Source organism: Oryctolagus cuniculus, chromosome 10 (assembly GCF_051225735.1).
Source record: "Oryctolagus cuniculus isolate XC-2025 breed Fujian yellow rabbit chromosome 10, ASM5122573v1, whole genome shotgun sequence".
NCBI lineage: Eukaryota > Metazoa > Chordata > Mammalia > Lagomorpha > Leporidae > Oryctolagus > Oryctolagus cuniculus.
In genome coordinates, this window is record NC_142876.1 from 18,351,096 (window position 1) to 18,367,240 (window position 16,145).

General features: G+C 41.9%; 1 pseudogene; it reads left to right on the forward strand.

Annotated features, from left to right (window-relative positions):
* Nucleotides 1-11,984: 11,984 nt before the first annotated feature.
* Nucleotides 11,985-12,964, forward strand: LOC138844007 (etoposide-induced protein 2.4 homolog pseudogene; annotated as a pseudogene).
* The last annotated feature ends 3,181 nt before the right edge of the window (nt 12,965-16,145 follow it).

Below are 16,145 nucleotides of genomic sequence, written 5' to 3' on the forward strand. Positions count from 1 at the left end.
CCCATCATTAATAAAACAGAAAATGAAATCTTTCTGCCCCTTTAATCAGGGACCCAGCACCTGCCGAAGTCTGCTGAATTGTCCAGAAAAAGTTGTATTACACTGAGAGGCCTGGCGTCCGATCACGTAAAAGCCAAATGATTGATAGTGAACCTTTCACAAATCACAGGGAAGAGATCTGCTGCTTACTTGCTGTTAATTTCTTGAATTAGAGTCTCAGCATTGATTATTAAGGGTTTTCACTGTCAACATCAACTCCATAGTGCAGTGCTTTCAGACAATGTTTATAAATCTCTAAAGTAAGGGTAGCTGTGAGGCTGGTACATTATTAGCAGGAAGAAAGACACCTGGTCAACCCCAAGGATATGGCACAAGAGTACACTAGCCTTGGAAAGCCACATCTGGGACACGAAATACTCTCTCTGCTCCAAAGTAACCCCACATGCTTGACCACTGAGCAACAAAATCTGCACTTTCAATCTATGTATGTGTTAAAGAAAGAACATACCACACAGAGGATTAGGAGTAAACTATCTTGTGAATTAATAGTGTCTTCCAATGCTCATGGGCAGAGGCCATATGCAAAGGTACTTCTCAATCCAAAGCTCAATGTCTTACACGTCAGTGGTAAGACCCCACTTTCACTTTCACCATACATGGGACACCTTGGCTTATAGTATAAGTTTACAAAAGAAAAGTGATGCTGAAGCTTAATGTTAATTCCACTGAAATCCCTCCATTCTGAAGCAAAAATAAGTGTGAAGTTTTACATGTAGACTGACATAACGGCCATAGCCCAAACCAATGGCAGGACACAAATGGTGTTTGGTTACTCTTACTATTCCTGCTCATTCTTTCATATCATGACTCAAAGAAACCCCATGGTCTAGAGAAGACGTGGAAATCAGAGCTGTAAACAACTCACATCTTTGCTGGCTGTCTTTCCAGATGCTGCTTATCTGTCCGTCAAGTATCATCACAGAGTTAGGGAAAAGATCCTGACTTCCTTCTTACTCACATTCACACCTTCCCCTGGAGCAGTTCATAGTTTATAGCATATACTCATATATTGGTCAAGATCCAACCATGCAGGGTTGGTGTTGCGGTGCAGCAGGTTAAACCACTGTTTGGGATTCCAGCATCCCATATCTGAGTGCCTGTTCGCTTTTGACCCAGCTCCCTGCTAATGCTCCTGGAATCAGCAGGTGATATCTCAAGTACCTGGGTCCCTGTCACCCAAGAAGGAGACCTGGATGGACCGCCCAGCTTTCGTCTGGCCCAGCTATGGCAATTGCAGTCATTAGGTGAGTGAATCAATGAATGGAATTTCTGTGTGTGTGTGTGCCTGTGTGTAAGACTGCCTTTCCAATAAATAAATAAAAGGAATAAGCCGCATGCTGCCAGCCTCTTCCGCATGCCATGGTACAATGTAGGGCTTCAGTGTCTTTCAGTGCTCTTACTCATTCACCCTACACTCTAAACCCTCCTCAGTTGTATTACTTCCCCTTATTCTAGTTAAATATAGATTCTCCTAGAGGGATAGACTTTCTCTCTAACCTGCACCCCTCACTTGCAGTGAAATTTGTAGCTCTGCTGGCTCTAGCTGGATTGCTATTGTATTAACTGAATAGTATTAGGATTGAAAACTGAGGCAAAAGCAAGGTTACTTAGTCTCAGGGTGGTGGGGGGTGGAGAGGAGAGGGAGAACAGGAAATTAGGTTGGTGGGGGGAAGCAGCTTGAAATGCACAAAATGAAGATGTCATGGTGACCTTGCCTGCTACAGTAGACAGAGCAGGGAGTTCCTTCCACTAGGGAACTTGAAGTATACCAAGAACCAGGAACTGAGTTTCCTAGAACTGCATGAGAAGTTCTAACATGGGAAAAAGGGGATTATATCTCTGTTCTCATTACCTTATGTCTAACAGGAACACAAGGTTGGGACAAGGATTTAAAAGCTATCCAATCATGACATTCAAATTCCAGTTAGGGCCCCTCGCCAGCTGCATATTGTAGTCTTACTTTCCCTGGTTTGTTTGTGTGCTTTTTACCTCCCTTATTTACATGCAAGCCCCTTTGAAAATAGGGAATCTTTTGCTCATATTTTTAACCTCATAGAGCCTAGCATATTGGACATTTATGAGAAGCTAGAAATATCTGAAAAATATAAATAAAAACATTCTTCATTCAGAAAGTGATTTCGCAGTAGCTTCAGCCAGGGCATCCTTGATGCTGTGTCTATTCCTTTGTCAGCAGTGATGAGAGATTGGGGCTGGGCATTCTTTTGCGATGTGCTGCCTAGCCTTCATGCCCTGGTTCTACCTTCAGGAGAGGACCACAGCAGCCCCAGTGATTTGTCAAGGAAGGAACTCAGTCAGGCTGAATTGAGTCACAAAAAGGAATGTGGCAAAAATAACCTCTAACCACCTTTCTGAACAACCACAATCAATCAATACAGCATGAAGCAAAAGGGAAAAATCTGTCATGATGGATGATCTTGGGTATACTGGGGTTGGCAGATGTCATTTTTACCTGTTTCATTATAGCAAGCACTGAATCGTCCAGTTATGGTATTGGGACTTAGAGCTGTTTGTCACTAAGGACCTTGGACTTTCTAAGCTTACCACAGATGAGAACTACTCCACCAGAGGGTGGCCATTAGGGATAAACTGACATGGAGTCTATAGTGAGCAAAAAGCAAAGTACCTCTAGGTTTTTGTGCCCCTCCTAACACCACCCAGTGAAATGCCTCTTAGAAAACTGGGCTGGCACATGTTAGCCTACTTTCCACCATGCATCTGTGCTCATCAAATCCAGGCATCAGCATCATGGTGTGTTTCAGCCAACAAGATAAGAGTGCCTGAACATCACTATTCTGAAGAAATGAGAAATGCATGAAAAAGAGAGAAGGAAGAGAGATAGAGTGCTTATCAGGCTTTGGGTCAGCTTTCTACTTCTGCCTTTTGAGAAAATAAAACCATAATACAAGCAGGCATGAGTAGTGACATTAAACCCATATCAACCCAAACTCTCTGGTGGCTCAGGAATTTATCCATGAGGTGGCTTAGGATGTAATGTGGTTCAAGGAGATCAGAGGATTGTAAGCCTGTTGTAGAGTAGCTACCTTCTTTCACTTGGGTTGCATGTCTTCTTGAAATACCTTTGGAGGAACACTTGAAGATTATACTTTGGTAAAACTAACAAACTTGGGCACCATAGGGCTCCTACAGTCTGCCTCCACTGGACACACGTTTGCTTTTGGTGAGAAGGGAGTGGTAAGAGAAAGGAGCATGATGAAGACCATGGCTTTCTCTTCCATCTTTTTTTTTCTTTGAATGTGTAACAATTTTTTTTTTCGTAAATACAACTTTAGGAATATAGTGATTCTTCTCACCCTTCCTGCCCTCCCACTCACATTCCCACCCTTCTTCAGCCTTCCCCTCCTATTCCCATTCTTATTTTTTACTAAGATCTATTTTCTTTTTCTTTTCTTTCTTTTTTTCTTTTTCTTTTTCTTTTTTTTTTCCAGAGTGGATAGTGAGAGAGAGAAGGAGAGAGAAAGGTCTTCCTTTTTGCCGTTGGTTCACCCTCCAATGGCCGTCGCACTGATCCAAGGCGGCCAGGAGCCAGGTGCTTCTCCTGGTCTCCCATGGGGTGCAGGGCCCAAGCACTTGGGCCATCCTCCACTGCACTTCCGGGCCACAGCAGAGAGCTGGCCTGGAAGAGGGGCAACCGGGACAGAATCTGGCGCCCCGACCAGGACTAGAACCCAGTGTGCCAGCGCCACAGGCGGAGGATTAGCCTATTGAGCCATGGCACCGGCCTTAAGATCTGTTTTCAATTAACTTTATACACTTACAATTTAACTCTATAGTAAGTGAGGAGTTCCACAAATTGTAGGGAAAAAAAAAAAACTTTTTGTTCCATTAAATGGATGTTATTCTACAGCTTCCTTTTTTTAAACCTGCAGTCTATTTTGTCCTTTAATATTTCTCTTGCTAGTCTAAAAATGAATACTATTATATATGATATGTATTCTCAGTCAATGCCTCTTAGCTCATTTCTATTTTTTTAATAATTTCTTTAGATTTTCTTTCCCACTCGATTTTCAAGTTGTTCTGTTCTGCTGTGAAAAGGTCATACAAGAAAGAAAATGCAAAAAACAAATTGACAGATGCATTATTTTTTGGTGCAATGAACTAATGATTTGCATGAAATGGTTAAAAAAGTGATCACATTTCTTTGTATTTAGATAAACTGCCCAGTTTCACAAAATCTTACTGGGAAGAACTCACTTCCAGTACAAATAAAAAAGAGTCTAAAATTTCTAAAAATAAGAGAGTATTAAAATTTACTGCAAAAGTACTGCAGCATAATTATCAAGGCCCAAGAAGTGCACATTCATAACAAACCCATATGATGACAACAGAAGAGGAATAAATGAATAAAGAAAATTAGACAACCTAAATCAGTCAAGCTGAAGTGCAAACAGATGTGTCCTTGGAATATTTCTAAAGAAGGGAAATAAATGCTGCCTGACAAAAAAGATTGCAGGGGCAAACATTTGCTGCAGCAGTTAAGATGCCACTTGGAACACTCATGCCCCTTATCAGAGTGCCTGGGCTCAAGTCCCACCTCTACTCCCAATTCCAGCTTCCTGCTAGGACACATTATAGGAAGTAGCAGGTGATGGCTCAAGTAATCGGGTTGCTGCTATTCACATACGAGACCTGCTTTTGGGTTCTGGGCTCCTGACTCAGCCTGACCCCAGTTTCAGCTGTTACAAACATTTGAGGAGTGAACTAATATATGGAGACCTCTCCCTCTCCCTCTCCCTCTCCCTCTCCCTCTCCCTCTCCCTCTCCCTCTCCCTCTCCCTCTCCCTCTCCCTCTCCCTCTCCCTCTCCTTTTCCCTCTCCTCACCCACCCCCACTCTTCTCTTCCCCCTCCTCCTTCCCCTCCCCTTTCCCCTCCTTTCTCCATTTCAAATTACAAAAGAACAAATTTTTAAAATTTTTAAAAAGGTTGGAAAGAATTTAATTATAGCACTGGAGTAGTCTTGGACAAATGACTGCTATAAAGTTTATCAAATTGACATTTTCAATAACTAAATGAAAAATATTAAAAGTCATTGAGGAAGCAGTAAAATGGATGATTTTGTGCGTGTTTTTTTTTTTTAAGTTCAGATGTAGATTGATGCAATTCTTTCTGATGACAGGATGCAACCCTATCACAAACCTTGGACACTCCCATTCTTCCCTTATTTCACTGCAATTCATTTACAGGTGGGGTTGGTGGGTTAAGAAGCCACAGCCAGGGGGAAGGCACACATCACCTCCTGGGAGTTCCATCTTAGAATCACTGATGCAATCCCCGACATACTCACCCTAGAAAAGTCTAAGGTTTATAATCGACTCAACATTCCATCCCTAATATGTTGTAAAAACCCTGGTAAGGGGCTGCGGCATAGTAGGCTAAGCTTCTGCCACATCCCATATGGGTGTCAGTTCATGTCCTCTTCTGATCCGGCTCTCTGATTATGGCCTGGGAAAGCAGTAGAAAATGGCCTAAGAGCTTGGGCCCCTGCACCCACGTGGGAGACCTGGAAGAAGCTCCTGGTTCCTGGTTTTGGATCGGCCCAGCTCCAGTTGTTGCAGTCATTTGGGGAGTGAACCAGTAGATGGAAGATCTGTCTCTTCCTCTAACCTTACCTCTCAAATAAATAAATAAAAATATTAAAATAAAAAGAAAACATTGGTAGACGGGAAATAAGGACATAACTTACCGTGATTTCTATATCTAGCAGGAACTTTCTTCTATTGGTTGTGTGATAGTTACCTTATTTTTTAGGTGTTTGTAGGCTTACAACAACACTGAACAGAAATGCAAGATTTCCCACCCAGGCACAGCCTCCAGCATGATCAACATCCACTAACAGAGTAACATATTAATCAGAATTTATGCGCCTGCATGGCGACATCATTATCACCCCAAATCCACAGTTTCAATTCAGGTTCACTCCTGGGGTTATACATCATATGGGTTTGGACTAACATATAATGGCACCAGTCAACCATTATAATATACAGAGTACTTCCACTCACCTAAAACAAATCTTTCTTGTTCTGCCTATTAAACTCCTTACAGTGTGCATTCAAGATTCCTCCATGTCTTCTGTCTTCTCATGTCCTTTTAGCACTGAATATGCCATTGTGTGAACACACCATCACATTTAATGCATTCACCTACTGAAGATCATATTGTTTGCTTTTCAATTTTGGCAATTATGAAATAAAACTGCTATAAACATCTGAGTACAAGTTTTGTGGGGACAAAATTTTCAACCTGTTTAAATACCAAAGAGCAGTAATTAACTTTCAAAACCTTGAGTATGAATACTGTGATGTATCTATGTATCCTTTAATCTTGCCAAGGGTGGTTAGTTAACATTTGAAGTATGCTATTCAGGAGCACATCCTTCAGACATGGCTAGTAAGTAACATCAGATACCTTCAGCGATATTTTCACTGAGAGTCAACTAATAGGTGTAAAGCATATTAGAAATTATGTGAGCTTTATTTTATTTTAATTAGCATATAATAATGCATGTGCTTCATTTTATTTTTAAAAAGATTTTATTTATTTATTTAAGAGGTAGAGTTACAGGCAGTGAGAGGGAGAGACAGAGAGAAAGGTCTTCCTTCCACAGGTTCACGCCACAGTTGGCGTCAATGGCCGGAGCTGAGCCAATCCGAAGTGAGGAGCCTGGAGCTTCTTCTGGGTCTCCCGCAAGGATGCAGGGGCTCAAGCACTTGGGCCATATTCTACTGCTTTCACAGGCTATAGCCTAGAGCTGGACTGGAAGAGGAGCAGACAGAACTAGAACTTTAGCCCATATGGGATGCTGACGCTTCAGGCCAGGGCTTTAACCTGCTGTGCCACAGCACCAGCCCCAATACGTATGCTTTATATGTATATTAATAACATATAGTTCTGTATGTACGTACATTGAGATATTTTGATACACAAACATTTTTAGTGATCAAATCAGAGTACAAGTATTTCATTTCTGTATCTATCACGTCTTTGTGGTGGTAACATTCAAAATTCTTTCTTCTAGGTAGCAGACATTTAGCCTAGAAATTAAGATTCCTGTATCAGAAATGAGAGTGGTGGTTTCAATTCTCAGCTCCAGGTTCTGACTCCAGATTTTTGCAACTGAGATCTCGGGAGGCAGCAGAAATGGCTCAAGTGATTGAGTCTCTGCCAGTCATGCGGGAGGGAAGACCTTGATTGTATGCCAGGCTTCTGTCTCTGACCCTGGCCCAGTCCTGATCCATTGTGGGCATCTCGGGGAGTGAACTAGCAGATAGGAGTGGCCCCATCAATATCTCCCTCCCTGTCTCTGTCCCTCTCCCTTTAAAATATTTTGAAATATACAATAATGTTAACTATAGTCACCCTTCTGCGCAACAGAAAACCTTAATGTATTACTTCTAATTTTGTACCTGTTGGCAAGTATCTCCCCCTTCCCCCTACTTTCCACAACCTCTGGTGACCAATTCTACTGCCTTTGAGACAAGCTTTTTTTTTTAGATCCCATAAGGAGTGAAATCATGTGGAATTTGTCTTCCTACATGTACCTGCCTTACTGCACTTAACATAGTACCCAGGAGGCCATCGTTGTGGTACACAGGGTTAAGTCACTGCTTGCAATGACAGCATCCCATATCAGTGCTGGTACAAATCCTGGCTGCTCCACTTCTGATCCAGCTCCCTGCTAAGGGCCTGGGAAAGCAATGGAAGATGCCCTCAGTGGTTGCGTCCCTGTCACCAACATGGCAGACTCAAATGGAGTTGCTGGCTTCTGATTTTGGCCTGGCCCAGATTCAGCTGTTATAGCCAATTTAGCATTGAACCAGCAGAGGGAAGTCCTCTGTGTGTTTGTGTCTGTCTCTTCTTATCTCTGCCTTTCAAATAAATAAGTCTATATTTTTAAAAAGCCCACGATGTCTTCCAGCTTCATCTGTGTTGCAGCAACTGACAAGATGTACTTTCCTGATTGAATAGTATTGTATTGTGTATCTGTACCACATTTTGTTTATCCATTCATTCATTTATAGACACTTGAGTTTAGTTTTTATGTATTGTGACCAGTGCTGTAATAAACAGGGAAATACAGCTAGCCATTCAACATTCAGCTTTCATTTCCTTTGTATAAATTCCCATTAGTGGAACTGCTGGATTCTGTGGCAATTCTATTTTTAATTTTTTGAGGAACCTCCATATTGTTTCCCTTAATAGCTGTACTAATTCACTTATCTACCAACAGTGCATGGAAGTTCTCATTTCTCCACAATCATGCCAGCATCAGAAATTACTTTTCAATGGATAAAGTCCCAAAACTTCTAAAGAAATCACAAAAATGCGAATGTACAAGGTGCAAGACGTATGCCCACTTAGTAGCTAGCAGAACATTGTAGACTCTGTGTTCAAAGCTTCAAATGGTTCCATGTGACCCCACAAGGTCTCTATTAATCAATCTAAATACTGTGAAATGGCTAAAACAATTTTTAAAGAATTATATAATCCTGTTGAAATAAGTATTGGCTTTTGGAATTTATAAAACAAATAATATGGTATCAATAACTTAAAAGAAAATATTATCAATCTCTTTATATACTTCCTACATATAATTTTCCATAAGTCATGGAATCAGAAGTCATTATCCATGGGTGATAACATTAAGGGGTATGCTTACTTTCTTCATTGAGTTTGTATATATTATGCAAATTCATCTTTTGGGTTCTTTTTTTTTTTTTAAAGAAAAAGTTAAACTATATATCAGAAAGACGATAAAAATGCAGTTTCCAAAATAACCAATGATTTGTAGAGAAAGATTTTTTTTAACTTTTATTTAATGAATATAAATTTCCAAAGTACAGCTTATGGATTACAATGGCTTCCCCCCCATAACGTCCCTCCCACCTGCAAACCTCCCTTTCCCACTCCCTCTCCACTTCCATTCACATCAAGATTCATTTTCGATTCTCTTCATATACAGAAGATCAGTTTAGTATATATTAAGTAAAGATTTCAACAGTTTGCTCCCACACAGAAACACAAAGTGAAAAATACTGTTTGAATACTAGTTATAGCATTAAATAACAATGTACAGCACATTAAGGACAGAGATCCTACATGAGGAGTAAGTGCACAGTGACTCCTGTTGTTGACTTCACAAATTGACACTTAACTACTTATCATTTTGAAAGGCAGTGAAACACAAAGAGACATGTGCACAAGAGATATTCTGTTTTCTGGTTCGTGCCTCAACCACTCATCTGGCTCTCCCTCATGGGTGGCAGGGATTAAAATAACTGATCTACCTGCTGCCTCTTCGAGTACACATTAGTAGAAACCTAAAATCAGGAGCAGAGCCAGGACTCCAACCAAGACACTCCAATATGGGATGTGGCATATCAAGTGGTTTCTTAACCACAGTATCAAACGCTCATCCCAATTTGTGAGTAAGAGCAGACCTTCAATGTCATCTCTCCAACTTCTAAGTAGACTCAAAAAGACTCCCTAATGCCATAAGTATACTTAATGGCAACATTGAAATCTGAGACACGGCTCCTGACTCTCCATCTAAGATTCTCCACCCAAATGTCAAGAACCTCTTTCTGTAGACAGATACGGCTTTACCAGCTTTGGAGACCTAGGATTGAATTTTGGTCATACCACTTCTTAAGTGTGAGATTCTGTTGAAATTATTTTTTTCATAATTCAATGTACGTAACACCTGCTTGATTATTTTAAAAGGTAAAAGGCTGTAAAATAAAATTAAGGATTTCAAATTCCACAAAATGGAGTGCCAAATATCTAAGCAATAAAATGGTAATTACTCTTATTTATAAACTAAAATGTAAATGAAAAAGGCTTACTAGTTTTGCTATCTTTCCTAACCACTCAATGTTATCAAGAACATACTGGGGCCTTGGGTTAACTGTATATCTTTTTTTAAATGGCACTTAGTAATTTCCTCAGATTTGATTTTTTAGATAAATGGATATATTCAAACACAACTGATACAGGGGCATACCAGCACTCTAAAAGAAAAACTTATTGTCATCCATAATACAAATTATTTGTGTCACGGCAAATATTGCAGCGGTCTCAAAAAAGAAAATGTGCTAACCATGAAATTGCATGGAACCCATTTCTCACGAGACTAATTGATACTCATCAAACTTTATGCCATGAATTTAAGTGCTAAACAAAAGAAAAATCATTACCTAAGCCAAGGCTGTTGATATGTACCAAAGCTATGTGTGAAGAAATGGACAGAGTATAGGGTTTGAACTAAACTAGTATTTGGTTCAAATCCCAATTCTACAGTTTGCCAGCTCTACAACTTTGGTTAAGTTAGTTAACTTTCCTAAGCAATAGAGAGCAAGATAATATTCATTATAACATCATATGACTAATGACATATGTCAGATAATATAAAATTAGATAATTGACCTAAAGGATCTAGTACAGTGCTTATCATTATAGGTAACTATTATTACAATGATCAATCAAATTACACTAAAAACCTTCTCAGAGGTTCAATGCTAAGAGAAGTTAAATGGCAACAGGGACATGAACATCCCATATTCCCTAGCATGAGAGACAGCAGTCTGTTCAATCTGTCTTCAATACTCTATTTAATTCTAACAAGTGATACATGTAAAAACAAATCCCTATGTTTACTGAATTAACTATAAAGTTTTATCATTCCAAAAACATTCAGTGGCATTTGTGGGTGGAACATGGCAGAAAGACACAGCTTATTTACATGGCTTCTTAGATGGTTTAATGTATATGCTGCATGACATATTTTTATATGTATATATAAAAATAAATATTTTAACTATCCTTAAAAGTATATTTTGATATTATGCTTACAACTTGGAAATATATGGTATATGCTCTTGTCAATGTTTAATATTGCTTGAAAATTAATATTAGGTTTTTTTGTAATGTACTTAGTGAGCAGGAACATTTGTGCTACATTTGCATATAGCAAATAAAATCTCTCCAGCAATTTAATGCTATTGCTTTAAAAAAACCTAAAGAGCTTTGGTCTATGACGGAAATGGTTGTGTTAGACCAGGGTTAATAAAATAGTCAGAGTTTACAACCGAGAAGTGTTTTTACTCTCAAGAAACACCTGCAGACCCCTCAAGCCCTGAGCCAGGAGGCAAAGTCGAGCTACTCAGTCAGGGAAATATTCAGAGGTTTACACGAGGCTCAGCTGTGGAGGACATGAACTTGGTTTGATATCCACAACTTACACTCCAAGCTGTGAGAAACCTCAGAATCACACTGAAGTCACAACTGCATATAACTCAAATGTGAAAATAATAAATGTGGCCATAACTTCATCTCAGAAAAAAACAAACCTGTGGAAATGTTGCTTACAACAAATTTCAGTTTTTGATTTTAATGCGGCTCGTTGACTAAAAGGTCATGATTCACAGATTGTCTAAGATTTGGTTCACGGAAACCTACTCAGATGTCTAGAGACGTTGGCATAAACGGGTAAACAACTATCATAACCTAAATTCTTCACCTACGCACGTTTTCCTTGCCCCCTCTCATTCCTTAAATGTAGGCTCAACTTTTGCAGTATTTGGGTTACTGGTTCAGCAGAAGTCAGAAAAAATGAAAACTTTGTAGTAATCAGAAGGTTACCCAACTGTATATTGCTTGCTTTGCTATAAATACTGGAGATCAGTGGTCACTAGTTTTTTATTTTAAACATAAAGAAATAAAGTAAATAAATAGGAGTCAGGCCCTGGAGCCCCTTCCCTTCTTGGCAGAGTCAGTAATCACGCATGGAGCGGACAAGTAGGCCTGACTCGGGCCCTGGCCACGGGCCTGAGAGGCAGAATTGTGGGGTCCTCTGTGATGAGGATTTTGGGGGTTAGTCTCTATCCTCTGTGTAGTTGACAATTTGGGTGGTGAAGAGAAGGCTGACAATATGCAAACCTTTTTCCAGGATCTGGCCATGGGGATCAAAGACTCTATCTAGAGTATTTGTACCCCCTCAAAGCTAGGAGAAATAGCATTTGAGATTTTTTTCTGTTACTATCAATCAAAATGATGGAATCTCACAGGGGCACAGCACTGAAGAAAGGCGAGTCGCGTCCTGCTACACAAGAGAGCTGGGAGGACGGGCAGAAAGCAAGGGAGGGAGCCACGCATTGCTAGAATTGGAATGATGGAATGTTCTGATTCAGTCTGTGTTTTATCAGGTGTTTGCTCCAGGGTTCCACTCAGTAACAGCCCAAATGATTAGCAATCCAAGGAGATGTTTGGTGCTGGCTAGAACTCTCCTCCCCATCAGTTTTCAGAGTCTTCTGGGTGCCTCCCATTTGTGCTGGGCCACATTGTGAATGTTAATTTGGGTTCAAGCGACAGCTGACCTGGCATTTGAGGTGTCAGGAAGAAAGTCTCACCCATTCCCTAGTATCGACAGAACAATTGCTGGCTTTTGCTGCAGGCTCATTTCCTCATCTGGGGATATTTGTGAGGCCCTTGTCTTGTTGGTTGGCTGGTTAGCCTCAGGCTAATGTCCTCCTCCCCTCACTCTACTGCTATGAATACAGCTGGTTCAATAAATGAACCCAACGCACCACTGTTTGTCAAACACAGCCAGGAACTGGCCTGGTGCCTTTGGATTTGGACTGTACTTGGCCTCTTACAGCTCTGCAGGCCTCATTCATCATCATTGGAGCCTGCATCTCCTCCACGCTCTTTCCTTTACTCATTAGCAGCGCTAGTGAAGCAAAGACTCCTGGCAAAGGGGACCTTTACCAGTTGTGCCTCTGCTCCTGGGTGGCTGTCTGCAGCAGACTCTTCCATGAGAAAGGCCACCTGAGGTCTGTCCCAGGCATCCATCTCCCACCACACTGAAGGTGGCCACAGGCCCTGTTGTTGCCTGCCATCCAAGCAGGTGGGTGGGATCGGAAGGAGGCTCTGGGATTGTTTGCTTTGCTCACTTCCCCTGCACAAGGAAGGCAGGACCCACTCTGCCAAGGACATTCTCTCTAAAGAACTGGAATATTTGTCTCAGGTACATGGTGATGGAGTCTTCCTGACATCAGTATATAGGTTTGAAACGCAGAGAGACAGACAGAACTCCTATCTGCTGGTTCACTCCCCATATGCCCATAACATCTCTCCATCTGGGACCAAAGCCAGAAACTGGGAATGCATCCCAAGTTTGCCACATGGGTAGCAGGGTCCTGAGTGCCAGTGACACTGCCTTCCTGCTCTCAGAGCACACATTAGCAGAAAGCTGAAATCAACAACAAACTTAAATATGTTGTTCACTTTCTCTTTCCTGTTGGTTCCCAGGATACTCAAATTCCTAGCTTTTCTTCTACTCCAAAAGTTTCTTTTTGGTCTCTTTTAAAGATTCCTCCTCTTCTTTTTTTTTTTTTTTTTTTTTGGACAGGCAGAGTGGACAGTGAGAGAGAGAGACAGAGAGAAAGGTCTTCCTTTGCCGTTGGTTCACCCTCCAATGGCCGCCGCGGCCGGCGCGCTGCGGCCGGCGCACCGCGCTGATCCGATGGCAGGAGCCAGGAGCCAGGTGCTTTTCCTGGTCTCCCATGGGGTGCAGGGCCCAAGCACCTGGGCCATCCTCCACTGCACTCCCTGGCCACAGCAGAGGGCTGGCCTGGAAGAGGGGCAACCGGGACAGAATCCGGCGCCCCGACCGGGACTAGAACCCGGTGTGCCGGCGCCGCTAGGCGGAGGATTAGCCTAGTGAGCCGCGGCGCCGGCCGATTCCTCCTCTTCTTCTGCACACATGAGAGAATAGGGCCCACGCTCAGTACTTTGAACAGTTTTCTGTCCATTCTCACTCACTGTATCACTCAAGTAATTTCAAAGCATTAAATACTATTGCTATGCTGAAGACTCCAAAATTCATATTTTTAGCTTAGGCAGCTTTCTCAAAAAAATAGCTTAGTTATTCATGTATTGTCTGACCATCCATGTTTGACTTTTTTTTTTAATTTTTTGACAGGCAGAGTGGACAGTGAGAGAGTCAGAGAGAAAGGTCTTCCTTTGCCATTGGTTCACCCTCCAATGGCCGCCGCGGCCGGCGCACCGAAATGATCCAAAGGCAGGAGCCAGGTGCTTCTCCTGGTCTCCCATGGGGCACTTGGGCCATCCTCCACTGCACTCCCGGGCCACAGCAGAGAGCTGGCCTGGAAGAGGGGCAACTGGGACAGAATCCAGCGCCTTGACCTGGACTAGAACCTGGTGTGCCAGCGCCACAAGGCGGAGGATTAGCCTAGTGAGCCATGGTGCTGGCCCATGTCTGACTTTCTAAAAGTAATCCTAAACTTGTAAGTGTATTTTGAATCCTAGTTTATGTAAATTTAAGAAAAATGAATCTGAGAAACAGAGAGTTTACATTTAGCTGGTCCACTCCCCAAGTGTCTGCACTGGCTTAGAATGGGACCAGGTCAAAGCCAGGAGCTGGGAACTAAATCCAGGTCTCCCATGAGTACAAGCGCTTGAGCCATCACCACTGACTCCCAGGATCCAGATTAACAGGAAGCTGGACCCAGGAGCCAGAGCCAGGAACTGAACCCAGGCACTCGAATATGGGATGTAACCATCTGAACAGGCGGCTTGATCACGAGGCTATAAATGCCTGCCCCTGAAATCCTAGAGTTTCTGTCCAAAAACTCTCATTGTTTTACCCATATCTGATGCTGGCAACTCCACCCTCTACTTGATGAGACAGGAGTCCTGGAGTCACCACTGACTTCTCTCGATCATTCACTCCACTTGGGGTTCCTCAGGATACATTGTTGGTCTTATTGTGAAAATATGCCCAGTACCTTCACTGTTTTTTTTTTTTTAAAGATTTATTCATTTTATTTGAAAGACAGAGAGGCAGAGGCAGAGGCAGAGAGAGAGCCATCCGCGGTTCACTCCACAAGTGGCCGCAATGGCTGGAGCTGCACTGATCCGAAGCCAGGAGCTTCTTCCAGGTCTCCCACACAGGTGCAAAGCCCCAAGGACTTGGGCCATCTTCCACTGCTTTCCCAAGCCATACAGAGAGCTGGATTGGAAGTGGAGCAGCCAGGACTCAAACCTGCACCCAATGGGATGCTGGCACCACAGGTAACTGTTTTGCCCGCTATGCCACAGCGCCGGCCCCCTTCACTGTTCTTACTTCACTTCTACTGCCCTTGACAGAGGGACCATCATATCATTCCTGGATAATGGTAATAACCTGGAATCAGAACTCTTTTGTCTACCTTCAATCACTGATGGTTTATCTTCAACAAAGCAGCCTGAAAGGATTCTTTCATATTCTTTCATACTATAATCAGGTCATGCCATGACCGGATTGAAAATCCCAAAATCACTCCCCACAACTCTGATTTAAGGCCAAGAATATCATGTCCAGTTGTACCAAGCACACCAGGCAGCTCCTACCCTAGGGAGCTTCCATTTACCTAAAAAACTATCCCCTAAGCACGCACACAGCTACCTCTCATCCCATCCAAGTTCCTTCTCAGATGTCTCCTCTGAAGTGTACATTGAGAACATTTTTTAAAAATGCAAACCCACTGTGCCATGCCAAGACTCTTCTTTCCCTCTGCATTTCAACTATTTTTCTTTAGAATCTTCTAAAATCTTATTTTGTTTTTACGAAATTACAATATCTATTGTCTATCTCCTTCTACTTAAACCTAAAACTCTGTGAGGACAGGGAACTTTATTTGGATGTACTCCAAGCACCAAAATGCCACCATAATGAGAGCTGAATAGATGTTTGATGAAAGGAGGAAAGAAGGAAGGAAAATATGATGATAGAAGGAAACAGTTCAGGTTGGGTGCCTTAGTCATGGAAAAATATAAGGGGTTAACAAATAAAGAACAGGTCATGAAGGAATGATCACAGGAATAATAGGAAAACTGAAAAGGACAGTGATGTTACTGAAGCCAAGGAAGGAGTGAGTTTTAAGGAATCAGTTGTCAATTATTTCAGCGAAGAAAGAACCAAAGGATATTAACAAGATTTCCAAAATAGAATGTATTCATCTGAGAATGAAATTACAAAGATGAC